The sequence below is a fragment of the Lutra lutra genome, chromosome 17 (genome assembly GCF_902655055.1).
Source record: "Lutra lutra chromosome 17, mLutLut1.2, whole genome shotgun sequence".
NCBI lineage: Eukaryota > Metazoa > Chordata > Mammalia > Carnivora > Mustelidae > Lutra > Lutra lutra.
In genome coordinates, this window is record NC_062294.1 from 47,578,459 (window position 1) to 47,592,144 (window position 13,686).

At 47.4% G+C, this 13,686-nt stretch overlaps 1 long non-coding RNA gene across 1 annotated transcript in view; it reads right to left on the bottom strand.

The window, feature by feature from the left end:
- Positions 1 to 152: 152 nt before the first annotated feature.
- Positions 153 to 13,686, bottom strand: part of LOC125088640 (uncharacterized) — a 103,411-nt gene continuing 89,877 nt past the window's right edge. Inside the window, exon 3 of the long non-coding RNA XR_007123748.1 lies at positions 153 to 3,963. This is a non-coding gene — a long non-coding RNA (uncharacterized LOC125088640). The remainder of the gene's footprint in view (positions 3,964 to 13,686) is intronic.

The window sequence follows — 13,686 nt, forward strand, 5'->3', positions numbered from 1 at the left end:
AAACATTCTCAGATCCTCAGTGCTCTTGAGAATGACACAGCAGGGTGGTTTTTGAGAATGGAGATTCCTTTGGATGCCTGGGTGGCTCAGTCAGTTAGGTGTCTCCCTTCGGCTCAGGTCATGATCCCAGGGTCCTGGGATTGAGTCCCATACCAGGCTCCCTGCTCAGTGGGGAGCCAGCTTCTTCCTCCGCCTGCCACTCCCTTGCTTGTCCCTTCTCTCTTTCTGACAAATAAATAAGTAAAATCTTAAAAAGAAAAGAGAAAGAGAATGGAGATTCCTGGTGTGTATGTTCCTATGGCCAAGTCTGAGGAGCTGCAAGAGGTGGGTGGAGGGTGCGGACGGCTCACTCCAGCACTGGGAGGGCAGGAAGATTAAGAAGAAGGATTCAATACAACATGAACCCTTGCTTATTTGATATGGAGTCCTAACTATGAATCCTTGAATGCAAAATAAGTATATATTGAATGAATCTCAAATTCCCTCAACTTCAGATTTTGAATGCGTGCAAGGGCTTATCACACAGGCACAGACACACACCTACACCTCAGGGAACCTACAGGATCCTGGACAGCTCCAGACAGGCAGCAGCAGTGTGGGAATGACCCACATAATGTCCCTGGGGCAGAAGTCTCTGAGGGGTGGGGGTCTGCAGGGGGGAGGGCAGGTACCATGGAGCTGGGCACCGTGGAGCTGTGTGCTGATGCTCAGGGAGGAACAGCACATCTCTGCAGCAGCTGTGCACGGAGGGTGCCCTGAGCCAGGCTGCCAGTGTCTTGGCCCCAGTACCAAACCGGCACTAGGTGTGGAATTTGCAGTCTGTGCCCCAGATGGGTGAGGTTGAGATTGACGGTGACAACCAAAGGAAATTCATCATCCCAAATTCAAAAGCCTGTGACTAGAAAAAAAGAAAATACCCATGCATTCCCCAGTGGATTTCCCAGGGACACACTATCCAAGCTGAAATGAGCATGAAGTTCTGTCATTTTTCTGGTTCCTCTCCCACAGATGGACTTGCAGGCTTGCAGAGTGGCTAAAATTGTCCCTGTATCCTCTCCTTTGTGGGGCAGCTGCCCACTCCTGGCAGATGATTGATGATCAGTACAGAAAGCCTGAGGTGCAATGATTGTTCTGAGGACCCAAGAGGCCGGGACAGCTGGGCTGCCCAGGTGTGATGGGGACAATGAGCTGATGTAGGACTGTCTTGTTGAACAGGAATGGGGCACGTCAGCTAGCAGCACCGAGGTGGGAGCTGAGCAAATGTTTGCAGGGAAAAGGCTGCACTCTCCAGAGGAAACCCTCTCAGTGATTCAGTGGCAGCAGCAAACAGGCTGCCTCCCACGTGTGTGCCCATCCCCTAGCCACTCCTACCTCCAGAAATGAAGGTCTCTCCTCAACATCCCTCTCTGATTCACCTGTGTTCCTTAACTGTCCAAGTCTGAAGGGACTTTGGGGTCTCATTCCTGCACTGCAGTCACGGGGTGGGGAGGCTGAGTTCCCCAGAGCCCAGCAATGGTGTCCTGCAGAGCCAGGCCAGGCAAGACCTCAACTCCACCAAAATCTTGGGGCCTGATGTGGAGTTGGGAGTGAAGCCTGGACACCACCTCCTCCCTCAGGCCCGGAGAGATTCTGTGCCATGGTGAATGATACATCTCTCCTGGCTCTTCCAGCTAAGGAATATCCAGGAGGCCTAGTCTGGAAGGTTCCACAGAAGTCCCGCCAAGGCCCTCCTGCACAGGTCCTAAGTGACAGGGCCTTTAGGGACACAGGCTCACAGTCATTTTCCCCAGGGCCTACACGTGGGGCTGGGGCATCTGGGCCCTGAGCATCCAGCCTATGTTGCTCACTGTCCCGGCACCATCCCCTCTCCAATGAATTGGACCTGGGGTTGGTTCCAGGTCCCCAGTCCATTCTGCCACATCTCCTCCAATGTGAGGTTCTTTTCTGGGGACCCTGATTTCTGTCCCTGGAACTTCACCTTGAGCAAATCTAGAGAATATTTGAGGGTTGGGGGTTATGGCAGTGAAAACACTTGCATTTGTCTCAGGATATGGGAAAGGTGGATCTGGGTTCAGGGAGGAGTGTGAGTGCCCTCTAGTGGAGTGCTCCTGCTGGGGGAAGAGCAAAGAGGGCCTGGAGAAGAGACAGTAAGCATCAGCCGGGGCAAAGGGCATGGTCAGGTTCCGAAAGAGGCATATTTAAGGGAGATTAATTTATGGGTGCCTGTGACTCACCAGCTGGACGACTGGTTTTGCAAAGAGTGTAACCACAAATCAGAAGGACACCCACTGGGTTATACTGTCAAGTCGGCTGAAGGAACACTAGACATCAGGATGCAAAAATATAACATGAGCTCAAATCTATCCGCAATGTCATTAGACTGTGTTCTCTGATGTTCTCACCATTTGAGAGGCATCTTAGCAAAGTCATACTATCATTTGGAAGGAATAACAAGAACATCAGGGGCACCTGGGTGCCTCCCGTGGTTAAGGGGCGGACTCTTGATTTCCACTGAGGTCTCAGGGGTGAGACTGAGCCCCCAGCGGGCTCCACGATGGGCATGGAGCTTGCTTAAGATTCTCTTTCTCCCTCTGACTCTCCCCCTTCCCCTCACGTCCCAGGTGTACTCTCTCTCTCTCAAAAAAGTACATTATATCATAGGAGTGTCTCTTTATCTTCAGAATCATATACCTTGGCATCATTCCTTAAGTATGAATCTACACCCCACAAAATGGACTTTAGTCAGGGACTGGCCAGTGTGGGTCTGGTTCCCAGCACCCGTGCACTGACAGCGCCCTACCCTCCAACCTGGGCCGATCTCTGAACCACAGGAGCCTCTGATGCTCCATATTTTAAGGGAGCGATCTTTTCAATGTCTTCACCAAACACCCGTCCAGCTCTGGACTCTGTGGGCGTACAGGGCACGGGTTATCCCTGCGAGTGGGTGGGGCCTGATTGGCAGGGCTCCTGGGTGGGGCCCTGGTTGGTGGGGCCCCCGGGGGCTGCTTTGTGGTTCAATTTGCACCATCACAGGAATTCGGTCAGCTGGAGGCACCCTGGAGGCCCCGATCCCTGCGCCGGGGAGGCTGTGCTGAGGCAATGGGAAGACAAGGTGTGTCAAGGTACCAGACAGGACAGCAGCACTCGGAGGCAGGGCACAGGTGACCTGCAGCTAAGCCCCTGATGAGAAATGGGGAGGTCCTCTCCTCATGCCTGTACTCTGAACAGACACTGCTCCAGCGACAATGTCTTGGAGGATGAGAAGGCAGCCAGGTCGGATACCCAGGCGCCCCTGTCTGCACCCAGCAAGAGAAGTTCCATAAACACATGTGAAATCGATAAGGAAAACCACACCATAGAAGCATGTCACCCACATGTAATACCGGCGGTCAGAGTCTGTTCCCTGTAGTAATACTGACATCAGCATGGGAGCAAATCAGCATGTGCCCAAGGCTGTCCCAGGGATGGGTCTTTACCCCTCCTATATTCAGGAAGGAGGGGACAGAGGCCTAACAGTGAGCATCGGATAGCCACTCTTTCCCAGACACAGACATCCCCCACTCCGTCTCTACCTTGTGAGCCACTTCTTCTCTCCCCGGGGATCCTGGGTGGGCAGCCTGTGTCTTCCCTCTTCCTTCAGAGATTTGATCTAGAACAAACTCTCGATCTTGACCCCAGGTGGAGTTACCATCAGGGGAGGTCAGGGTCCCACTCTGACCCTAAAGGAAGTCAGGAGGTGACTCCTCATCCCTAGGGTCTCTGGTCTGTGGGGATACCTGGCTATGATCCCCTGAAGATATCTTACCACTCCAGGAGTCCTGGGAAATGAGGGGAACTTCCCACGCAGGATGGGACAGGAGAACCCAGTATCTGAATTTGTTTCCATCTCAGAGGGTGGTGGCCAGACTTCCTGGTTGAGTCTCCAGGTAGAGCTGCTCTAGCTCCTGGGTCCAATAGGGAGGCCTAGAGCAAGAGAGGACACCTATGACTTGAATGCAACAGGTCCCAGTGTTGTGATGGGGGAACAGGGCATTCTAACGTGCCCTCTCCCAAAAGCCGAAAGAGACCCTTCATTGGCCCTTCCTAGAAACAGAGAGCACCACCAGAGGCAACACATCCCCCAGGGTAGACAGTTCTCCTGAAGTTGGATCACAAATCTTCTGGACAACAACTGTCCTTTCCTGGGGCTTACCCCACAACTGGGATGAAGTCAAGAAGCCTGGGACCCACAAAGACCAGGATCAGGGTTGACCAGCCCCTTAGCCTTGAGGTCAGCCCATCTCTGCCCAGGGCTCAGGCTCCTTTAGAGCCTGGTCAGCATCCCTGGTGCAGCCCCTGACATCACCTCCAGGGGGCGACTTTGGGACGTGCAGACAACACAGGAAATTCACATACGAAACTGGTTTTGGCTGAGGAGGCGGGAACAGGAGCCTGACTTCTATCCTCTGTTCCAAAAGACACTTAAGGGTCCCTACCATGTGCCTGTTCTGTCCTGTGTGTTCCTTCCTGAGGCCTCTAAGGACTCTGCTCTGTCAAATGTCCCTTTGCAGCTCCCCACTCCCTGCCTGGCACCACCCATGGGTAAAGGCAAGTGACCACAGGAAAGTCCCCCAGCAGAGGACAGAGGCTGCCCAGGATGGTCAGAAGCCTGAATGATAGTCTATTGTGTTTATCCATTAATTCAGTTGTTTATTGTGTTTATCCATTAATTGGGTTGTTTCTGCATTTTGGCTATCGTGAATAGTGCTGCTACGAAGATGGGTGTACAAATATCTCTTTCAGTTCCTGCTTTCATTTTTTTAGCATATATACCCAGAAGTGAAATTACCAGACCATATGGCGTTTTTATGTAGAGTATTTGGAAAATCACAATTTTGGAAAATCTATTATGGCCATTTTACTGTCCTGTCAAACATGCACAAGGTTCCAGCTTCTCCACATCCTCTCCAGTAGTTGTTTCCTGGGCTCCTTTGACACTAGCCACTTTAACTGGTGTGAGGGATAGCTCAGTGTAGTTTTAATTTGCTTCTCCCCAATGATTGGTGATGTTGAGCTGCTTTTTATGTGGTTTTTGGCCATTTGTATATCTTCTTTGGAGAAATGTCTATTCAAGAGCTTTGCCCATTTTATTATTTTTTTATTTTTTAAAGATTTTATTTATTTATTTGACAGAGAGAGATATCACAAGCAGGCAGAGAGGCAGGCAGAAAGAGAGGGGGAAGCAGGCTCCCAACCAAAGGCAGAGGCTTAACCCACTGAGCCACCCAGGTGCCCCAGCTTTGCCCATTTTAAAATCAGGTTTTAATTTGGTTTAGTTGTTGCTGAGTGGTAGGAGTTCTTTGCATATTCTGGTCATTAACCCTTTGTCTGATACATGATTTGCAAGTTATTTTCTTTCATTCTGTTACTGGTGGGAGGTAAGTGCTATGTGAGTGGAGGTCTGGGTTCTTGGATTCCCCACAAAAGGTTTACAGGAGGACCTGTGCTTGAATAAAGATGGACCGAAGGAAGGAAGTAGGCACAAAGCAGTTTATCAAGGATAGGACACTCGCGAGATGGGAGAGTGGGCAGGCCCAGAAGTGGCAACTGCCCCAGGCTCAGGGGTGTCTCTTTATGTTTGTATAGTTTATAGGTCATAGCTAGGGTTGTTCCCCATCACCTAAGAGACTCCCTCCACCAGTTGGGAGGAGGAGTTTTTGGCCTACAAGATTCTTGCAGGAACTGTTGGCCACGGGGTGGGGGCGGGGTGGGGGGAAAGGGTGTCCAAATGACAGTGTAAATATATTATAATGAAACTACAGGTTATTGTAGGACACAAGCTGGACAGGAGAGCGCATGCTCTGCACCTGCTGCTCTTGGCCCCGGGAGGTGGGGAAACCATGAAACCACTGTTTACACCATCCTGGCCTCCAGCTCACATCTAGCTAACTGCCTGCTCTAGCAAGTCCATAGATTGCCTTCTACTCTGTTAATTGTGTCCTTTGATGACTGGGCTTTTTTCTTTAATGTTGATGCAAGTTTGGCTTATCTATTTTTTTTTTCTTTTTTGCCCGTGTTCTCAGTGTTCTATTCAAGAAATCACTGCCAAATCCAACGTCATATAGGCTTGCCCCACCTTTCCTTTTAAGAGTCCTATAGTTTTAGGTCTTACCTTTAGAATTTGATCCATTTTGAGTTAATTTCTGTAGGTGGTGTGAGGCAGTGGCCCACCTTCATTATTTTGCATCTGGATATCTAGTTTTCCAACACTCTTTTTGTTGAAAAGATGGTCCTTTCTCCATTAAAAGACTTGGCGCCCTTGTCTAAAATCATTTCATCCAATAATTGGTGCTTTCATCTGTTGTATTGTATTCCTATTGTATTGTATTGTATTGTATTCCTATTTCATCTGTTGTATTGTATTCCTATTGTATTCCATGGTATCTATATGTCTGTCTTTATCCCAGCACCATACTATTTTCTTTTGGCTTTGTATAAGTTTTGAAATTGGGAAGCATGAGACCTCCAATTTTGTTCTTTTTTATTTTTATTTTTTATTTTAAAAAATATTTTATTTATTTATTTATTTATTTATTTATTTGACAGACAGAGATCACAAGTAGGCAGAGAGGCAGGCAGAGAGGCAGGCAGAGAGAGAGGAGGAAGCAGTCTCCCCGCTGAGTAGAGAGTCCGATGCGGGGCTCAATCCCAGGACCCTGGGACCATGAGCTGAACCGAAGGCAGAGGCTTTAACCCACTGAGCTACCCAGGTGCCCCAATTTTGTTCTTTTTTAAAGATTGTCTTAACTATTATTTGAGATTCTATATGAATTTTAGGATGGATTTTCCTATTTATGCAAAAAAGTTCACTGGCATTTTTCATAGGGATTGTACCAAATATGTATATAGTTTGGGGTAATGTTGACATCTGAATATTAACCCTTTCAATCCATGAACATGGATGTCTTTCTACTTATTTGAGTCTTCTTTAATTTCTTTCTTTTTTTAATAAACTTTTAACAATGAACATATTATGTATTAATAAAATTTTTTTAAGATTTTATTTATTTGTTTATTTGAGAGAGAGAGAGAGCATAAGAAGGGTGAGGGTCAGAGGGAGAAGCGGTCTCTGCCGAGCAGGGAACCCGATACAGGACTCGATCCCGGGACTCCAGGATCATGACCTGAGCCAAAGGCAGTTGTTTAACCAGCTGAGCCACCCAGGCGCCCCTTTAATTTCTTCTGAACACCTGGTAGCTTTCAGTGTATACATCCTTCACCTACTTGGTTAAGTTTATTTCTAAACATTTTAGTCTTTTTGATGTTATTATAGATGGAATAAACTCCGTCCCTCCATTGTCAACTCAGTTCCCCAGAGAAGCCTGGGGACAAGACCTGGGTCCAAGAAATATACAGAATCAAAGAAAGGGGAAAGGGAGGTTGGGGGGAAAGGGATTAAATGGGGTCCATCTGGGCCCTGCAGGTTCTTCCTCCCAAAGGTATTCCTGGGGACACTGTCCAAGAGGAGGTGCCTTTGCCCAGCCTGCCCTGCTCAGGCCACTCACTATATCCTTCTCATCCCTGGCATGGCTGGACCCCCTAAGGACGTAAATTTGGAGGAGCCAAGTCCTTTCGACGTGTGTCTAAGAGACACATCAGAAAATATTTCTATCTCCAGGACTGGGAAAGGAGGGCTCTCCCATGTCTTACAGGAGGTGCTGACCCTGGTTTGCCATGACTACTACCATGTGTCCATCTGCCAAGGGTCCCGTCCTAGTCACCCTGGAGACTCTGCAAGGGCAGCGCACCCTGAATAGAGGCTGGGCCCAGGGCAGTTGTTCCTCTGTGCATGGGAGACTGAGCCACACAGCTCATATTTGGTACTTGGTTAAAAATATGCTTCTAGCAAAACTTAAGGGACACAGCTAAAGTGGTGCTCCAAAGGGATTTCATTACCATAAATGCTGATACTGGAAAAGGTTGATCACAAATGAGTTCATTGTTCAGCTAAAGGAGTTGGGGAAGAACAAAGGGAAAGAGGAAAGTGAACATAAGCTTGAGAGGAAAAAATAATGAACTAGAGGACATACACAGAATCAAGAAGATCCACAAATCCCAAAATTCCTTTCTTGAAAAAGCTTATCAATTTTTAACACCCCTGGAAAAATGCATCAGCAAAACAACAGAGGAAGCACAAACCAGCTACATTAGCCGAGGGGAATCGTGGCCATTGCTAAATCTTCAGTGGAGATTGAAGAGTCGAAAACATCTTCACAGCCATAAACTCATAATTTTGACAGAATTGACAACGTTCCTAGTAAAATCAGAAATCACATAAACTAACTCATGAAGAAATAGGAAATCTGACCTGTACTATAACTATTTTTTTAAAGATTTTATTTATTTATTTGACAGAGATCACAAGTAGGCAGAGAGGCAGGCCGGCGGAGGGGGGAAGCAGGCTCCCTGCTGAGCAGAAAGGCTGATTCGGGGCTCCATCCCAGGACCCTGGGATCATGACCTGAGCCAAAGGCAGAGGCTTAACCCACTGAGTCACCCAGGTGCCCCTGTACTATAACTATTAAAGGAAATTTAGTTAATAGTTAAAATGGTTTTACACACACACATACACACTCATGCACACACACATACATGTAGGTGCCACATGTGTGCACTCACAGAAAACACAGATGGCTTTAAAATGAATATGCGGGAGGCACCTGGGTGGCTCAGTCAGTTAAGTGTCTACCTTCGGCTCAGGTCATGATCCCAGGGCCCTGGGATCTAGCCCTGCATCGAGCTCCTTGCTCAGAGGGAAGTCTGCTTCTCCCTCTGCCTGCTGCTCTTCCTGCTTGTGTTCTCTCTCTCTCTGACAAATAAATAAATAAAATATTTAAAAACAATAAAATAAAATGAATATGAATATCTCTATGGAGGAAAAAATAGGCCCCTAACTCACACCATACAATCTCTTAGAAACTGATTTAAATTTATTAAAATTAGAATTTCTGGCCTTCAAAGACAGCCAGTTCTCTCTCCCTCTGTCTTTCATACGTATACAAGTTACACATAGGTTGTGTGTGTCTCTGTATGATGATGAAGCCATGTCCGAAGTGCATTACAAAATCCTCCAAAAGCAATAAGAAAAAGACGGACAGGGGCGCCAGGGTGGCTCAGTGGGTTAAAGCCTCTGCCTTCAGCTCAGGTCATGATCCCAGGGTCCTGGGATCGAGCCCCACATCTGGCTCTCTACTTAGCAGGGAGCCTGCTTCCTCCTCTCTCTTTCTGCCTGCCTCTCTGCCTACTTGTGATCTGTCAAATAAATAAATAAATAAATAATCTTAAAAAAAAAAAAGAAGGGGCGCCTGGGTGGCTCAGCGGGTTAAGCCTCTGCCTTAGGCTCAGGTCATGATCTCAGGGTCCTGGGATCGAGCCCCGCATCGGGCTCTCTGCTCAGCAGAGAACCTGCTTCCTCCTCTCTCTCTGCCTGCCTCTCTGCCTGCTTGTGATCTCTCTCTGTCAAATAAATAAATAAAAAATCTTTAAAAAAAAAAAAAAGAAAAAGACGGACAGTCCAGTTTTTTTAAGATGGCTGATAACTCTAAGAGACACTGAACAGTAGAACATGGGAAAACAGCCAGCAAGCATATGAAGAGCTGCATTTGCTTTATTGTTTATCTGGGAAGCACACAGTAGAGCCAGTGGGAACTATTCTGTCAGCCACACGAGAAGAGCTGAAATTAAAAGGACTGACAATGCAAAGAACTGGAACATTGGAACGTGTAAACACTGCTGGTAGGGCTAAAGATTGGTTCAACTATTCGGCGGGAGGATCTAAAATTTCTATATATTTTAGAAGATGTTCCAGTGAATACCGTGGTACCTGCCCCCAAGGAAATGAGTTAGACACACATGCATAAGAATATTCTTATCAGTATTATTCAGAAGAGCCAAAGAGTAGAGGAATCCAAATGCCCAACAGTACAATGGGCAAATACTGTGCTGTATTCAAACAAAAGAACAATTAAGTGACATGAAAACAGAGTGAATTGAGGCTACAACACAACGTGGATAAATCCCACAACACAGGGGCACCTGTGTGGCTCAGAGGGTTGAGCCTCTGTCTTCAGCTCAGGTCATGGTCTCAGGGTCCTGGGATTGAGCCCCACATCAGGCTCTCTGCTCGGCGGGAAGCCTGCTTCCTTCTCCCTCTCTGCCTGCCTCTCTGCCTACTTGTGATCTCTCTCTGTCAAATAAATAAATAAAATCTTTAAAAAAAAATCCCACAACACAGTGCTGAAGGAGAGCAGCCAAATGCAGAAGCGAACAAATTGATTCTACTTGTGTAAAGTTTCCAAAGAGGCAAAACCAGTCTTTGGCAGTAGAGGTCAGAATGGAGGTGATGGTGAAGGTCCTAATGGCATGAAAGCATTTCCTGGTGTGGGGAACGTTCTCTGCTTTGAGCTGGGCAGTGGTTTCATAGGCACACACCCATGCAGAAATTCACTGCAATGTTCATGTTACTTAACAAAAAAAGAAGTATAAAATCTCTTCAGGTCACACAAAAAAGCAACCTCTACAAAACAATCAAAGATCAGCTCATTCCAACCTTCAACCATTTTTCCAGAGAACAAGTCAAAGAAGGAATATTCACAAACTTCATTTTATGTGGTGGTAAAACCTTCATGTCAAAACCAGACCGGGAAAGAATGAGGAAGTAAACGTGTAGGCCTTTCTCATGACCAGGGATGAAAAATCCCCAAATAAAATGCTAGCAAAATGGATCAGGCATTACCAAGCTGAATTTCCTGCCCAAAGTATTAGATAGATAGATAGATAGATAGATAGATAGATAGATAGATAGTAGAATACTATTCAGCCGCAAAAAAGAAAGAAATCTTGCCATTTGCACCAACATCCAGTGCTCATTACATCACATGTCCCCCTTACAGTCCATCACCCAGTTACCCCATTCCCCCACCTCCCTCCCCTTCAACAACCCTCAGTTTGTTTCCATGATTAATAGTCTCCTATGGTTTGTCTCCCTCTCTGGTTTTGTCTTGCCTTTTTACCTTTCTAAAAACACATATCTTAACGAAGAAAAAAAAAAGTAAAGAAAAGAGGGATGCCTGGGTGGCTCAGTTGGTTAAGCATCTGCCTTCAGCCCAGGTCATGATCCTGGGGTCCTGGGATCAGCCAGAGTCAGGCTCCTTGCTCAGCAGGGAGTCTGCTTCTCCCTCACCCTCTGCCCTTCCCCCTGACTTGTGTGTGTTCTCTTTCTCTCTCAAATAAATTGAAAAAAATCTTAAAAAAAAAAGAAAAGAAAAGAAAAGAAAAGAAAAAGAAAGTCAATCGATTTGCTTCTCTTGAGGAGATATTGGCATTTGGTTGGGAAAGTCTTTGTTATGTGGGACAGACCTGAGCCTCTTACCACCTTTATTACTTCTTTGTCTCCACTCTCTAATTCCTAAGTCACTGATGGAGCTAACATACCATCCCCAACACACACTTCCAAATGCTCTGAGTGGGGGGCAGTGCCATCCTCTGTTGAGAAAAAAACTTCTAAATCTTTAACAGGTCTGTGACCCACTGTGGATCACCTGGAAAGGATCTGAATAAAGAGAGCTCTTCCCTTCATTTGTTGTTTTTCTGCTTGTGGAGATTCTCTCTTCGCAGAAATTCACCTCAAACTCTGTTCTTTCCTTGGGCAAACATTGAAAATATTATGTCTAAATTATCCTCTCTGCACACCCTCCCATCCCTGTCTCCTAGGAGAGGGGAGTTGTGGTGGGATGTTTTGGGGGACAATATCAAGAGGAAAGAATGAGATTCGCAAGAGCCCCTACCCAGTCAGAAGAGCACTTGGCTGGCCTCACAGTGCCTCAGAGACAAAGGGACCACGGACAGCTCCCATCCTTTTTCCCCTTGCAAGCAGCAGTTGGGACACAGGAAGATAGAAAATGGGGGCAGCTGATACGAGCAGAGAAGCAGACACATCACGGGTGTATCTTCTCTCAGCTACCTCTCCCAGTGTCCTGAGCCCTCCTGTCCCCCCCACCTCAGGCTCTGGTGGAAAGACCCAGAAAACACACCAACTCTTCAGATAGGCTTCTGTTTTGTCTCACCTTCCCCCATGACCGGCTCCTTATCATCCCATCTGTACATATACGGCCCCCTCATAATTCTTGGTCCACCAAGACTTGTTCTTGCCTCTCTGTATTTGCTCACATGGTCCCTGACTGGGGTGCCCTCTCCCCCTTTCTTTATGAATCTGCTCCTTCTATATAGCCAACTTCATTGGCCATCTGGCCACAAGGTCATCCCAACCTCCACAGGTAGACACAGTGAACCCCCTCAGAATGCCCACCTCTGACTCTGCTGCGCTAACACATTTGGGGGCAGCTACCTATGCTCACATCATGTGTCCTACGGATCCCCGAGTTTCCAAGGCAGAGACAGGATGAGCCTTGGTGTATTTCTCAAGGGCCCCACTACAGGAAAATGGCTATCAGTGTTCAGAGAATGAATAAGGGGAGAAAGATAGATAAATGGGGGGACACCCGCTTCTACTCTCACATAATCACTATGGGCGTGATTCATATCATAGTGATATGAAGAAATGGACATTCACATGCACTCCCAGTGGTGTGCTGGTGCCAGCTTTATACAAGGTGATATGTAGGTTTCTTTCCCAGCTTTTTGTTTGAGATAAAATTCATACAACATAAAATTCAGTATTTTTATGATTTTAAAGTGTGGGGCCAGAAGACTGTGGCCCATCCAGTCCCACCAGAGTTCTGTGCTGCAGGATAGACCCAGGGTGGCTGGAGGCCTGCACTGACTGTCCCTGTAGGTGAGAGGTGAGAGCCCTTCTCTGCTGAGGGGTCAGTATCCAAGGCACTGATCTGAACCCTGGTCAGGTGCCTGGTGTTAAGCCTGATGAGGGTACAAATCCCCTCATGTCCACCACAGGGCAACATCAGGACACATGAAGGTATCTGCCTGTCTGCTCTCTTTCATGCACACACACATGAACTGTTGGGCTCACTTGAGTCACAAATGTTCTCAAGTACCCTGGGCACGGATGGAGTCAAGGTTTTGGGAGGAAAATAACCACCATCCCTAGATAAAATGATAGACATGCTTTTGCCAGAAAGAAGATCCCGTGCCCAGGAAAAGTGACATCACATCCCAGATGCACCTCCCAGGGAGAGCTATGCTGGGGAGGCAGCTTTTGGCTTGCCACTGAACCTTAGTAGGGACTAAATGCTTAACCAGGGACCACCCAGTTACCATGTGACCTGGGTGGCCTATGTGCTGGGGAAAAGGAAATATACCCAGGCCCTTTGGAGGTTACTGGACACAGGCTCTGCACTGACCCTAATTCCATCATGGACTGGGAGACACACCAGGCCCTACAGCCAGGCATACAGAGCAGCACTCCATCATCAAATGGAAGTGGGCAATGAGATGATCAAGCTTGGCCAGGATCTGAAGGCACATGCAGTATGTGAAGACGTGGCCCAGATGCCCACACTCCCCACTCCTGCAGCACTGCCTTCTCTCTCCCAGCCACATCTGTGGCCTCATGGCGAGCCGTCTATGATCAGTTGATGGAGGAAGAGAAACCTCAGGCCTGGTTTACAGATGGTTCTGCATGCCAGGCAGACAGCACTCCAAAGTGGACAGCTCCAGCATGACAGCCCT